The sequence below is a fragment of the Humulus lupulus genome, chromosome 8 (assembly GCF_963169125.1).
Source record: "Humulus lupulus chromosome 8, drHumLupu1.1, whole genome shotgun sequence".
NCBI classification, from domain to species: domain Eukaryota; kingdom Viridiplantae; phylum Streptophyta; class Magnoliopsida; order Rosales; family Cannabaceae; genus Humulus; species Humulus lupulus.
The window spans coordinates 149,098,849-149,114,874 of NC_084800.1; the positions used below are offsets into that span (position 1 = coordinate 149,098,849).

Sequence of the window (16,026 nt, forward strand, 5' to 3'; positions counted from 1 at the left end):
CTTCCTAATGAAAACCGAAATTAAAGACAAGCCTTTTTGTCTTCCTCATGAAAACCGAAAATTAAAGACAAAAGGACTATTGGACTCACACAAGTCAAATGTTTGACTTATCACAAAATAAACAAAGACTAAAAAACGTGACTAAAAATAAAAAGACTCATTAAGCTCCTAAACTCAGTCAACTTTGATGAGTAAGACAAGTCTTTGTTCTCCTTCAATGTTGACCACGGTCTCCTCTTGTTTTAGGACTTTGTGGACTAGGCTGTTAAGTTCTTCCTTGAATCTCTTGGCTCGTGCCCTCGTCACTGGACCAACTGGAACTTGACTTGATACTTGGGTCTTGGTGTCCTCATCAGAACTCTGAAGGCCGAAGGTCGAGTTAAGTATCCAGCTCATGGTACGAGCTGAATATGGAGGCTATGACCCTTTGTAAAGTTAACACACGCAAGGTAAACATGCAAATATCAGACATCACGTGTCTGATATGCCCCTGACTTCTCGGGCACGCAGCAGGAACGTGCATATTTAGACACCCACGACTGGGTTGGGCCGTGCGGCCCATTATCTCCTTACTTATCGATTTGACCACACTTATGTGTCATGTTTAGGAATTAATCATGAATGTCACAGAGTTGATATGATAGGTAAGAAGGTCACGGGATGACCTTCTTACCAACTCCCAGGTGCCTTCTCCTATAAATATGAAGACCCTGGGAGTTGATAGCGGTTGGATTATCTCTTGTAAGAAATATCCTGTAATCATATTCCCAGAATAGAGCAATAATATTGACTAGTGGAGTAGAAGGATTTTAACCTTTGAACTACTTAAAAATCATGTCTTGAGTCACCTTTCCATTTCCTAAGATCATATATCTGTTTCGGTTCATTATTAGCACTAATCCATTTCTCTTCCTTTCTTAAATTACCTGTTGGCGAAGAACCGCGCCAACATTAATAAACTATTTATTATCTTTAAATATTTTTTTTCTAAATATAAAAACCTAAAAATATATTTATAAAAATATATCTAACGAAATATAATTTAAAAAATTAACTAAATTATGTAAACATATTTATAAAAATATGTGTTAATTTTTAATATATACTTTTAATGTGTTTTGTGGTCATATATATAAAATAAAGTTAATTTATTACTTGTAACACTAAATACAAGTGTTACACTACTACAAAATACCATTTATGAGTCACCTTTTTAGGACACTCATGTAAATGTAGTTCCTTAAAAAAGTTCCTAGAGTATTAGAAGGCTCACTCAAAGTTGAAATCAAATTTTATGACATACAGTGGGTGTCCTAAAAAAAATATATTGGTCCTAAAAGGATGAAATTTATAATGGTAACTTTTAAAGGCTACCTTTAGGTGTCCTAATAGAATATCTTTAGGTGTCATAATAGAGAATTAAAGGCACACTAGTGGTAAATTATTATATTAAAATAAATTAAATTGTACTTTTAATTAATTATGTATATTATATTAATAATATTTATTAAGATTAAAATATTTCAAATAAAAAATTAGAATTCTAATACATATGATATACGTTAAGAATGTGTGTTTTTAATTTTTTTAAACTACAAATAATTTCCATATAAAAGATAAATATTTTAATATTGCATACATATTACATAAATTATATATTTTTTTCAAAATAAAACTTAAAAAAAAAGTAAAGAAAGAAATCCTAAAGCTAAATCCCCTCCACCTCTTAACTCTCTCCCTTTTCTCTGTCGGCAGCAGCGTGTCTACCCATGGCGCAGCAATGGGAGCACAGGCAGCACGACAAAAGCGGTGCCAGCAGAGCCAGATACCTCTTTTAGTTTTCTTCTCTGTTTCCCTATTGCTCACCCTCTCATTTTTGTATCTCTCTGTCTTCTACAGTTGGTGGTGGCGATGGGGCTTGGTACGTTGACAAAGGGATCCTGTTACCCTCCCTTCTGCTACGTTACTGTAAGTATCTTCCCATCTCTTGTTTTTTTTTCATCTATCTATTTTGGGCTTCGATGGGGGCTTTGAGCTTTACCGTGACTGGGATTGATAGAGGACAGAGATGGTGGACGCTGCGAGCCCAAGAAGTTTTGTTTGGTAATATTTATGATTTTGAGATTTATTGGTTTCATTAGTGTTTAGAACCTGTTATGACTGTCGAGAGTTACGGGATTCAATATTGTTACGCAGATTGAAAATGACACCAAATATTATTAGAGGTTGTCTAGCGTGGGTTATTATCATCCACTTATATATATATATATATATATTTATAGGACAGGACTCTATTTATGTCCTTGGTAGGACTCTCAGCGTTTTTTTTCATTCGTGAACAGTTTTCGGCGCGACTTCTTTTATGATCGTGTATATTATAGCTATTTAGAACATCTGCAAATTTTCAGAAAATTTCGAATAGTTTATAGTACCGAAAACTAGATTCAAACATGTACTTTTCCACGTGCATAAAAAAAAATGAGTTATGCATGCAACATGTTTGAACATAGTTTTTGGTAAAAAAATCACACCGAAAACTGTTGACGACGGGTTGTAAACACTAAGAGCCCTACTAGTAGGACTTAAAGTGTATATATATAAATATATATATAGTTATATAAGGTACACATATGAGATGCCTATAATATATCGATATAAACCTAGCTAATGCCGTGTCTCTCCAAAAATTGAGTCTTTCTTTGACAATTTTAGTTTGTTTTTACTTGAAGATTTCTTTTTTCTCTTTCTATATTACTGTCATGAAAAATTTGACTCATCGTTTCTCATTTGTACACGACGAGATTCTAGTGAATTCGGAGTTATGACCGCCAAATTATCTACCTTCGTCATTTGGGAGAATTGATCTGAAAACAACATAGTGGAAGTGGTAGTACTAGTACTAATTACTTGAAACAAATCAAACACCACTCAAAGTCGTCCAACATCAATCTGTTTGAAGTTTATGAGGTAAGTATGATATTAATATTTATGGCTTCATTGTTGTCTTTTTAATAGAGTGCTATATAAATTGCTAGATATTGATTGGCCTGAAAACGAGCTCATAAGTTTGGATGAGATGATTTTATTTTACTGGGCGATGAGTCAAAAGAGTAATTACATATTATCTATATAATAATTTTCGACGCATGTTTAACTCTAATTATTTCAGTTTTTTTTTAATTTTATTTTATTTGTATTTTTATTTTTGTAAATGATAAATATATTGTTGTGCAACTTATTGATTTGTTATGACTATAGTCTTGGTCAGTAAAATATTACCATCTATTAGACTTATTCTGGAGTGTAGATATGTCATTAGCCTTCCACATGTTTGACCAAAAAAAAATTAAGCACTATGATGAATAATGATTGGCATCTCTGTTTAAACACCCAAGATTTCACTTATTTTTTAAATGGTGTCTTGACTCATTCGTTGTCAGATTCACATGGTATAGAAAATTTAATGACCAATATATTTGATAAATATTCTTTTGAGGTCTTTATTATGGTTCCGGGTCTTGTTGCGATACATACTGTGGTAGTTGCAAGTCATTATTATGCTAATATAACAGTGGACATCTATTCATTTGTTTGCATTTTTTTTCTTTCTGTTTTGAACTCTTTTTAAAAATTTTGAATTGTAGTGTGCTTTTTAGAGCATCTTATTAATTTAATTATTACTAAAATTATGAATAGTTGCTGAGATTTTGATGATTATTGAGATATTGATGGAGATATAGTTTTGCAAACCATGGCTAGAAACTAGAATGTTCGTAGTGATATTGAAGTGAAGGAAATGAAAAATTGAAATTCTCGATTAATTGATAGCATGCCTGGGCAATAAATTATGTGCATGTGTATATATATGGATAAGGTATTTGACCTTACTGATTTTTTTTTTCTTTTGGCTATTGTAAGAAATAAAATTTCTTAAACGTTTTTAGTATTCTACAACTATAACCATCTTTCTTTCTCTATATATCTTCCATTGCTAATGGTGGAGATATTTCTGTGTTGAATATGTATATATAGTTTCACACGACACATAATCAAATAAATTTTACATATATATATTAGATTCAGTCATTAGTGTTTCATATATATATATATATAGTACCCATAATAAATGGCATTAAGATTCTTTTTGAAATATTTGATTGTTGTTTTTTTCCACCAAAACAATTTCTGAGCTTGATTTTATTTCTTAATACAGGGATATAAACCGCAATTCATTACAGAACTGTGATTGTTTTACTTTATTATTCAATTTCTGATTATTTCAAATGGAATTGCACATAAGTTCTCGTGACTCAAAAAAGATATTGGCAAGTTATTTCTTTACTCAGTCATCCTTTTGGTTCTATCTTGTTGGCAGTTTGATTATAAAAGGAATTTGAGAAATGAGTTGTCTGCTCCTAATTGAGCGTCATAGACTAAACATTGTAATTATATAACTATACTAAATGGTTACCTGAATCTCATGTATTTTGATACCATTTTATTTAAGTTGCTTTATGTTTCAATAATTGTTTTTTTGTTTTATTGCTTTTCTACTATTAAGACATGCACTTACATGATTAAGACAATAATACATTTTGATTTGGCCTGAATTATATTGCAGATATACATGAAATTTTGGATGAATGTAGTAGTTTAAAACAGGGAAACGAATTCCCATTTTCTATGTATGGTACATTAGTTCACAATATTATGTTGTCTCGTATACCATATGACACGATAGTTGCTTAAAAACTGTTGTGTCATGTTACCATAGTTGCCCATAAACAATTATCATGTACTGTAGGAGACGACATTTGCACAACAACTTTGTGGTACATGAGACAATAGTTTTATTTGAACTGTTGTTTCCTGCTAGCACTTGACACTACACTACATGGTACAATAGAATCATAATTGTTGTATGAACGTTCTTACAACAGTTTAAAGTTGTGGTACCACGCGTGTTGCACTATAATGCATTCAAATATCGTATTGGATGTGTGTTTGTTTCAAAATTTATATGCATGTGTAATAAGTTGTTTAAATTATGAATTCGACATTCTAAATTATTGAGAATTTTCTAAAAAATTATTGAGAGATCCCCCATTGTTACTACATTATATACTGTCATGTAAGAAAATATAGTTACAACTTATTCATGTACTGACAATACTAAAAGTATAACCATTAAAAACAATCAATACTATTTGGTTCCTGTATATTTATATAAAAATATATTAAAGGACAGTTACATTTACTCCATCTATGGTCGTTATATGACGTTCTAGAAAGTAAGTAGTGCAAAAAATTCAGTATTTAATAATTGAAATTAATTCAGTATTATTGCTTTCTTTGAACTTGAAATAATGCTTTGAACTCAAATTCTATCGAGGACTCATATCTATATTCTCTAAGAAAATGATTAGAATATGCAAATGAGGAACCTGGTATAAATTTATACTTCACCGATGGTACGCATGATTTTGGATGAGATCATTTCTTTCTCTTATACCTGCACCCACTTGGATTTTCTGATTAATTAAAAATTTTGTCAAGTCTTTCAGAGTAGCACAATGATCGACAAGTACGTTGAAATGGCGGTGTTAGGGATGCCATCTGTGCACTCACGTGGGGGGTTGGAAGGATGAGGCAATCAAGCCCTTGTGGGTTTCTGTCTGTTTGCAGTGTAAAGTCTTGGTCAGCCACTAACGACAGTTGTACTAGTGGAAGGAAGTGGTGATCTTCGACTTCGAGATTGAGAATATGTAGAGTAATGGACGTGCATGGTTGGGTGTGTCCCAGATGTGAATGGGCGGAGGGCAGGAAGGAGTTTGATTTATGAAGTTGTTAGTTACTATAGTGAAAGGGAAGAGAGGTTGGATTTGGTTTGTTCACCCCACGACTTAGGTCGAGAATGTAACACCCCAAATTTGCTAATAAGGCTTAGTGCCTTAATTAGCGTGTTGAGATGACAATAAATGATTTAATTGTATTTTTACGTGATTAATCATGATATATGTACATCATTATTTGATTGTAATATGATTAGAAATGCATGTTTAGGTGTATTAAATATGCATGTGGATCCGTTATTATTAATAAGGACATATTTGTAATTTTTGACCCATTGAGGGTATATATATATATGTGTTATGTTTGTGATATGAGTAAGACCACAATATTGTGGAGATTTATCTGAGATGTGTGGTTCGAGGCGGTCCTAGGGAAGGAATTAGCAGAATAGTCACAGCGGGGTTAGATACGTGGCTCGGGGTGGACCTAGGGGTATTTTGGGAACTTAGGGTGTGTTCGGGATTTATCAGGTAACGGTTAGTTATTTAGCAATTATTAGGGTATGCTGAGATTGATTGAGGATTTATAGGACTACTTGAGGAATTAGCAGTAATGTGGTAAATGACGTTTTTTTTCCCTTGGGGCTGTTGAAGGGAAACATTTGGATAAGGCACAATTTTATCTTTTGCAAAGGGATAGACTTGGACCTTAGGAGTCTACAACTAAGTAGAAGAAACTTAGTTTATTAGCCCCTTTCTCTTTCTCTCTCTCTCTCTCGTGTAACACACACTCTCTCTCTCTCTCTAAGGCTTGGAAGTTTTGTGAAACTCGTGAAGAATTGGCTCAGGAATTGAGTATTTGAAGGTTGGGAACTGAGGAATTGAGGCTCAGATTAAGTGGAGCATCTCAGGGGGGATCGAAATCTCAAATTGAGGTAAGTCTCTGTTTCTTAGTAAATTTATGTTGAGGATTGAGGTTTAGCTAAGCTTTAGACTTAGGTTGAGTTTTGATTTGAACTAGGGATTTGATGATTTTTCTGAGGTGTTTGCATGGCTCTAAGTGTAGTGAAGAGGTTTTGGGACTTAATTCTGGCCTTGGAGTATGTTTGGAATGATTTTTGGGGAGTTTGGATATCGTAAAACACTGGGAAAACTGGGTTTACGGGGTCGTGCCGCGACTCTGTTCTTGAGCGTCGTGACTCGCATGAACCCAGAAGGCCTAGGGGGCTTTGAAATTGCCTAGGTGCCATAGCACAGGTTGGGGTGCGCCGCGGCCCATGTCCCCAAGGTGAAAGCCTAGAGCTCTCTGACTTGTAGAGGATCGCGACGCCCAGAGGAGGGTCGTGACTCAAATAGAAAATAGTGGCCAATTAGGGGTTTGGGCTCGAGAACTCAAACTTAAGGGCTCGAGAATGATCCTACTACCCGGTTTAGTAGAATTCGAACCCTCGGAGGCTAGTATATTATTCTAAAAGCTTTAAATCAATTTAGATTGTGATGGTTATGTACTATTACATTGTGACTAGGTTTTACCTATAAAGCTCGGAATTAGGGATCGAGCTCAGGATCGCCTTGCACTGTCAGCTCGGGACTCAGATAAGAAAATTGTTTGTGCCCATAGAGTAGGGCATGGCCTGATTATCTGTGTTTAGTATTGTATTTGAATGTCTGTAATTGCTATATCATGTTTATGTGTTTGTGAGTGATCGGCAAAGGCCGGGATCAGCATAGGTCGGGATCGGCAAGTGCTGGAAACGAAAACAAGCATGCTAAATGCAGGCCACCATGGCATGGCCATCTAGGGTGCTATACTCACCCCCTCGATTAAGACCGTGAACCTGGTGCCTGGCAACACACCTTGATCGGCTTAGGCTGCTATGTGACTTGTTTGTTGTATCTGTTTAAGTTATGCATTTATTGAAATGAACTGTTATATGCTATGTTTGAAGAGTTTTCTTGCTCGGCCTTGACTCGTGGGTGCTCTATGGTGCAGGTAAGGGCAAGGGAAAGGCTGACCAAGCATGGATTGGAGGGCATGGAGCAGCGCATACATGTTTGGCCTACCTAGCCGGCATAGCTAAGCGTAGTTTTGAGGAACGTGCTATAAACGTTTGATTTTGTCACTTAGGTCGACTGTACACTAACTTTTGAGTTGTAAATATATTTTAAAACAATATTTTGATATCCCAATGTAACACTTTTATGATTTAAATGAATGTCTAAACTGTTATACTGAATTCTTATTTAAATGAGTCTTTACTTTAGTTAATCACACATTTTGGTCCAACACCTTAATTAGCGAGTTAGTGGCACATGGTAACGATTTTAGGGCAGTAAGGTGTTACACAGATTCTTGGGATTCCTTCAACTAGAATTACAAAAAATAATGTATATTGTATATAACACGAATACAATATATACATAAAAGTTTTCTCTAATGATCACTCGAAAATCTTGGATGTGGGATGCATGTGTTGTCAAGAGAAGAACATATATATAAACTTACCATAAAAAACTATTGAAATTAGAAAAGTTGATCAAATGAAAAAGTCAAATTTGGATAGAGCCACTAAAAAAAAAAAGATCATTTGTTACCATTTTATGTCATTTAGCAAAAATTGAAAAAGATAATATAAATAAACAATTTATTATATGGAAAAATTACACATAGCATTATAAATTTTAAAAAAATTAAAAAATACAGATAATAATTTGTAATAGTTTTATACTTAGTTTGTAAATATTGTTTACAAAATTGTAATAGTTGGTAACAAAGTTGTATTTAGTTACAAATTTGTAAACTTTGGTTATAAAAAAAATGTTTGTTACAAATTTATAAATTTTATTTACCAAAAAAAAAAAAACCAAAACACTCTGTATTTACGATTATTTCCCGCCATAGTTTGGTAATTCTTTCCAGATTATGTATTTTTAGTATTTTTTTTTAAATCTTAGACAGTTTCCTAAATTTCCCTTATTATATCAGCCTATGCATGACCTCATAATGCACATCCTGTTGGGAATTTATGGCTTTACACTTTCTTAATCAACAATGCATGATATGAATAATTCAATATTGCAAACCTTATTCAATGTGTGAATGCAAATCTTCGTTATAAAGTATTAACTGATTAAATGATTATAAGTTGAACTCATAAACATTTAATCATCAATACAAACAACATAAACACAACAGAATGACACAAATAGAATGGTTTAGAGAGATACAACATTTTATTTTGAGCAACTTGAATCTTCAAACATGGGAACATCTAAGGCTTATACACAATAAGAATATTGTTGTCCGAAATCTCTATTCCAAGCCTTCCCTTATTACTTGAAGCTTCAACCAAGTAGAATGAGATTTTAGATTTAACAAGCTTTGAAACTTAGTTAAGTCAAGCAATGCTTAATGAGTTTCTTAGAGAACATTAGTAATCTTGAGAACTAGAGAGAGAGAGAGAGAGGTGAGTCATCAAGTCACCAATTATCTAAAACGAACCCTATAATCAGTATAAGAACCTCATTATACTCAACCAATTATATTAGAGCATTTTAATTTGCTTTTTGGAGCCAAAACACATCTCTCTATTAGGCGATGCGTCACCTGGTCCATTCATTCAAGGCCGAGTGACGCGTCGCCTCCAATACTTGTCTCAAAACATCTCAAATGCTGCCAAAATTTTTGTGTACTCTTATATACTCGAAAGAAACACTTTCGACCCAAAAAGATGATTTATAAATTGAATATACTGAAAGTCAACTCTCACATGTTGACTTTGTGAAATCATTATGGTTTTGCACCTCTTCATACCTAACCAATTTAACCATGTACTTAACAAATTATAACATTCTCCCACTTGGTTAAATACCTCCTCAATTCTCTAGCCAAATGATATTAGAGCATAAAATAAAGTACCTTTTTGGTTTGAACTTTATCTTAGTGAAAACACTACAAGGCTTCTACCAAAATGCTAAGTTAATAGATTGAACCCAACAATCCTAGTGATAGAAATCGGTATTGTCTCACAAACCTCTATCTGATTACTCATGTATTTCCTACTTTTCGCGCTTAGCACTCATCCATTTCATGAACTTTCTAGGGAGAAACTCCAACTCCCATGAGAGGTGGCACCACCCTCTAAGTTCATGTAGATAATGTTCTTAAAGCATATTTGCTACCTTTAGAGATGCTTGTTGCACGAAATTAAACTTCATTAAAATCCCAAGGCTTAACACTCACTCGGTAGCAACCAACACTAACCATCATTGGATGGAACTCATGACTATGTTAGTGTTGAAACTATTCACTCAATGACTTGTTCTAGCCCATTGAACTCTTGCTCTTGATGTACACAAGTTTGGAATTGGGTATCCATCATTGATGAATATATTATTCTAGGAGTTTCAGTCCCATCTCTTTTGAAGTGGAATTGTCTAACCTCTTCGGAGGAGGTTTTGTAAATGGATCCGCTAAGTTCTCACTTGTCTTAATATATGAGATCAATATGTTAAGACTTATATGTCTAGACTTCCCATTATACATATGCCATTATATGCTCTAGCTAATGTGGCTTGTTTATCGCCATTGAGATATTCCTCGTGAAATCCCTAAGAAACTTGGCCTCTTTTTCATTTCCCGCTAGAACTATAGACTCATTCTCCACGATTGAGTGAAATATATGTTTGTTTCTTTGGGCCCCAAGAAACCACTCCTCTTCCAAGCACAAGGCCTAACCAATGGTGGAGAGATTGTGTAACGCCCTGGATAGCCAAGACCACTACACTGTGTGTTTATAAAGATGCAGGACTCGCTAATCAAGTCATTTAGTTAAAACACGATACTGAAACCACTAATGTGCTAGGGTTAAAAGGTTTTGGTCTCAAAAGTGTACATTATTTATAACAAAACATTTTATACATGAGATCCCAAAAAGGAACAGCGATCAAAAGTCAGATTACAAAATTTCCAAGGTTTAAACAACTATTAGCCATTCTAAGGCAAAACAGACATTTCTGGTTCCCCTGTTCCTGCTTTCCCCTCAACCGTGGCGGCTGAGCAGCCGGTCATGTACATTCAGCTCACAGAGCTCTCCAAGTCAGGGCTGATCAAGTTTTCCCTTGCCTTTACCTGCACCGCGTAGCACCCGTGAGCCAAGGCCCATCAAGAAAACATAATATGCATCACAAACAACAATAACAAATGAATAATCCCTTAAGCATGATCAAACACTTAGCACTCATATTAATCACATAGCATGTATTCAGAATCAAAGATGCAACCAAGCATTAATAACAATCAAGTTACATGATTATCAGGGCTAACAACTTAGGCCGCACCCTCTGTTTACCCCACTGACTCCGGCCCGCTTAAACCGAGCTCAGTGCATAATAAGTTGTCCTCGGCTACCAGTGGCCGAGCCGCGCCCTATGCGCTAGTTTAACCTTGGCACTCTTAGGCCGTTGGTTTACTATTTATATGGCATAATACCATCCTTTCAAAACATAATTATTAGGGAACCCTTAGTCTCATTACAAATACACAACCGGGTGCAGTTTTCTTACCTTTAATTTCCACAACTCTCGAGAACGATCTGCTTCCCGAGCCCTAGCTTAACACCTAGTCACAACCAAGGTAATGGATTCCATTAATATTCAAATAAAGGTTTCCGGGTACAATGCTAGCTTCCGGGTCATCGAATTCCACCAAACACGGTGGTGGAATTGATCCCGAGCACCCTAGGTTAGGTTCTCGTGCTTAAAATCCCCAAAAGATCAAAGATGCACCTAAGGGTTGCGGCCCCTGAAACCTAGCCGTGGCCCACCCCTGAAATAGAAATCAAGCTCCTCAGAGGGCAGACACGCGCTGCGGCCCTGCCTTGTGGCACCACAGCGCTCCCCTTCGGCTGAGCCTCCCTGGCTCCTTTGCTTCGTAGGACCGCAGCGCTCTAGAACAGAGTCGCGGCCCAACCCTTTGTGCCCATAAAAACCTCCATTTTTTACACTCAAACCTCACTCAAACTCCTCCAAAACTACCCCAACTCCACAACTCAATTACCCAAAGACTTCCCACACAATTCCAGCAACACAACCCAACTGAAACCAAGACTAAAAACCCATCAAAAACCTATTTCAATCTCTGAAACTTACTAACTTAAGAACACAAAAACCAGCCATGGAAACACCAAAATTCAGCCATTAAACCATAAATTCAAGCTTACCTTAACTGCAGAATCAATCCTCCAAAAGATTTCTGGGCTAACTTCCAAGGTTCTAGCTTCAATTTAATCTTCAAAATCCAAAACCCAAAAACCACTTAGAAGACAACCAAAATCACAGAATTTCACACAACAGAGAGTGGGAATCAATCCTTACCTTAGTCCCTGATTGAATCCTCAATTAACCCTTGAACTAATCCTCTAAATCCCAGCTTCAATCCTCAGAATTTCAGCTACAATTTCTAGGTTCTGTGTTTTTCCTTTGAGAGAGAAAGAGAGGAAGAGGAAATTATCGGTCTAATTTGTTCTACTACTTTCTAAAGCCTCTTAAGTCTATCCTTAAGTGATTAAGCTAATCCCAAGGCTCGGGGTATCGGAAACGTCCCCGAGGGCAAAATGGTAAAATTCCCGCCTAAGCTTCCTAACCTCAAATATATCTCCATATATTTATTTCCATAACCCGATAGTCTAAATAACCACCCGACACCTGAAATACCCCTGACTTGTCCAAAGTCAAATATTAAGCCCCGCTGTGACTTTCCCGCTATCTAGCTCCCTAGGATCAGCTCAAGTCGCACACTGCAGATCTACCCACATAATAATGTGGTTCTCACAGATATAACATTTAACCACACTTGCATTCATATAATCATACAAGCATGCTTGTCATATAACAATGCATTAAATCAATAAATTCACACATAAACCTATTATGCCCTCCTGGCACACTAATCAAGGCCCTTAAGCCATATTAGTGATTTTGGGCCGTTACAGATTGTCTCCCACCCTCGATATCCAACTTGTGTCAGAGTATCCCTCAATTGTCATAGAAAACATTTGAGATCTAGCTTCTTAGTCCTCTCTAGGTACCCTAGAAATCTCTCAATTTCCTTCCAATGTTCGATACTTGGATTGCTAGTAAACTTACTTAGTTTACTAATCGCATATGCCCTACATTGGACTCCCTAATGCAATTGCATACTCAAATTGTGCCACTGCTCTACCATTGTTCTTTTCAAGCTTTATGCTTGAATAAAATGGTATATCTGCCTGTTTTATTTTGAGATGGCCAAATTTGTCAAGCATTTTCTCAACAAAGTGAGCTTGACATAAGGCATAACCCCCACTATTTCTGAACTTTTATACCAAAAAAATGTATCAGCCTCTCCAGGGTCCTTCATTTAGAAAGTGAAAGATAGAAAAATCTTTGTTTCTATTACGCATCTCATCTCATTATTAAAAATGAACAATCATCAATATATATACACACCAAGATGAATTAGTCATCACAAGTCTTAAAGTATAAACACTTGTGCAAATTATTATGTCTAAACCCATCTGAATATATGGCTTCTTTTGCTATTGTTTCAGTGCTTGTTTTAATACATATAAATATTTAACAAGCCTACACATTTTATGTTCATTTCACCATATTATGGTTGTTCAATATAGATCTCCTCAGTGAGATCTCCATTTAGGAATGCCATTTTGACATCCATTTGATGAACATAAATGTTATATATTGATGATAAGGCAAACACAACTCTTCTTATGGTTGTCCTAGCAATCGGTGTATATGTGTCAAAATAATCAATGCATTCCTTTTTTTTAAACCCTTTAGCTACTCATCTAGATTTTGGAGGTTTGTATGTGCCATAGGTGGGATATTTCCTTTGAAATACCCCTTGCACCTAATTGGTTTTGAACCTTGTGGAAGGTGTACCAATTCTCATGCGTGGTTTGACATAATTCAATCAATCTGATCATTTATTGCCTCCTTGCAAAAAACATATTCTCTTGAAGACATTGGTTATTGCTAGGTTTGGGATCATCCTCATCTTGATGAATCATAGGAAATTTCCATGTGACTCTTCAAGTCTACCGTATAGTATCTGTACTTGAACATTTCTCAATTGATCCCCAAGGCAATATTGGTTGCTCATCAATCTTTGGATCTTTCTCTTTACAAGATTGTCCAACACATGGGTGTTCATGAGAGTTGCTATCACAATATAACATATTCTTAAAGAACTCCACTTCTCTTGATTCAATTATCACATTAGACTCCAAGTCTAATAGCCTATAGGCCTTGCTATTTGAGGCATAGCCAACAAATGCACACTTAACGACCCTTAAACCCAACTTGGTCCTTTTAGGCTCTATACTCTTGTAATAAGCAATGCACCCCCGCAGTTTAGGATAATATAGGTTAGGCTTCTTTCCTCTCCATAACTCATATGGAGACACATTATTTTTTTCATAGGAATTCGATTCAATATATGACACGTAGCACGCAAAGCTTCACCCCACTAATTATAACACAATTTAGCATGTAAAAGCATATAGTTAATCATCTCAAGATAAGTCTCATTCTTTCTTTCAGCAATTCTATTTTGTTGTGGAGTGTATTGTGCAGTGCATTCCTATATAATACCATGTAGTTCACAAAACACACTAAAATCATTTAAAAAGTATTTACCACCTCTATCACTTTTAAGAGTCTGGATTTTCCTTTCCAATTGATTTTCTACTTTAGCTTTATAGATTTTAAATGCATTAAATGTCCCATCCTTACTTTTAAGGAAATACACATAAGTATACCTAGAGCAATCATCTATAAAAGTTATGAAGTATCTGTTCCTCCTCTAGTCAACATGCCATTTAATTCACATAAATCACTATGTATTAAATCTATCAAGTTTGAACATCTATCAACACTTGAAAATGTTTCTTAACAATTTTGGATTTTACACATAATTTATATTTATCATGTTCATTCACATCACAACTAATCAATAAACATTTAACAACCCTGTTTATTGTGCTATAACCTATATATGCAAGTCTATTATGCCTTAAAGTAATAGAACTAAAACTAATAACATTACAAGATTTATATGCCATATAATTATTGTCATTATCAAGAGTACAAAGTTTGATCATCCCATCACATGAATAACCCTTTTCCACAAAAGTTCCAAATTTAGTAAAATATGAGTTTACCGGATTCAAACACCATTTTGATACCGGATTTACTCAATAGACTTCAACTCATAATGTTTCTAGTAATATCAAGAACATAAAAAATATTTGTTAGGGTTACTTTCTTTCAATTAGTGAAGAACACATCAATGCAGCCCCTTCCAAGTACCTAGGATCTCTTTTCATTTCCCATTTGGACTTCAAGTGCCACCTTTCCAATTTCAAAGATTTCGAACAGATTTTTATCATAGGTTGCATGAATGGTTGCACAAGTATCATACAACCATCCTTGCACCTTTCCTTGGGTTGCATTAACTTCACTCAAAGTTTCAATGATCTCAATATCAAATGCATTGGCATTGGTATCATTACTTTGGTAAGAAATGATCTCATCATCAAATGCATTGATCTTAGTATCTTCACTTTCTTTTGCAATGATCTCATCATCAATTTCATAGACATGCTCACCTTCTCTTACGGTTGCATTAATCTCATCACTACTTGCATGAACTATGCCAATTCTCTTTAGGGTTATCCTACATTCCTGATCGAATGCATTAAATTCAATTAAGGTCACAAAGATCTCATCATCAATTGTATTAACCCTAATCTTATTATGGTTACTTTTACAATTACCATATCTCACATGATGATTGATAGATTTACTAACAAAATAAGTATAACATTAAACCTTGAATTGTTCATTAAAATTGACATAAACAATAACTCAAACTCAAAAAAATATGGCAGCAAACCACACATTGATAAATAAGGAATTTGATGATACCGATCTCCTTAAGTATGTAATCTCATTAAGTTGTCTCATCATTTGTTGATGAAAACTTTGAATCCATATCCACATCATGCAGTGCATATCCAAATAGACTTTTCTTTGATCTCCCATAGTTGTGTGTTTAACATAAACCAAATCTTGAAGCAAGGATTTGAAGACTGTAGAAGATGACCATATATTCCACATTTTAGATTATGTAAAATACATAAAAAAAAAAAAGTAATTAGAAGATAGAGATATT

At 34.9% G+C, this 16,026-nt stretch overlaps 1 long non-coding RNA gene across 4 annotated transcripts; it reads left to right on the forward strand.

Moving 5' to 3' along the window:
* The first annotated feature begins 1,606 nt into the window (after positions 1–1,606).
* On the forward strand, positions 1,607–6,127 carry LOC133798548 (uncharacterized). 4 transcript variants are annotated; one of them, XR_009875939.1, is made up of 5 exons: positions 1,613–1,809; positions 1,900–1,968; positions 2,060–2,103; positions 2,809–2,967; positions 5,557–6,127. It is a non-coding gene; the product is annotated as an uncharacterized LOC133798548 (long non-coding RNA). The 4 variants fall into 4 exon arrangements; XR_009875940.1 differs by having other exon boundaries at positions 1,607–1,809; positions 1,900–2,103; XR_009875937.1 differs by lacking the exon at positions 2,060–2,103 and having other exon boundaries at positions 1,626–1,809.
* Positions 6,128–16,026: the final 9,899 nt, after the last annotated feature.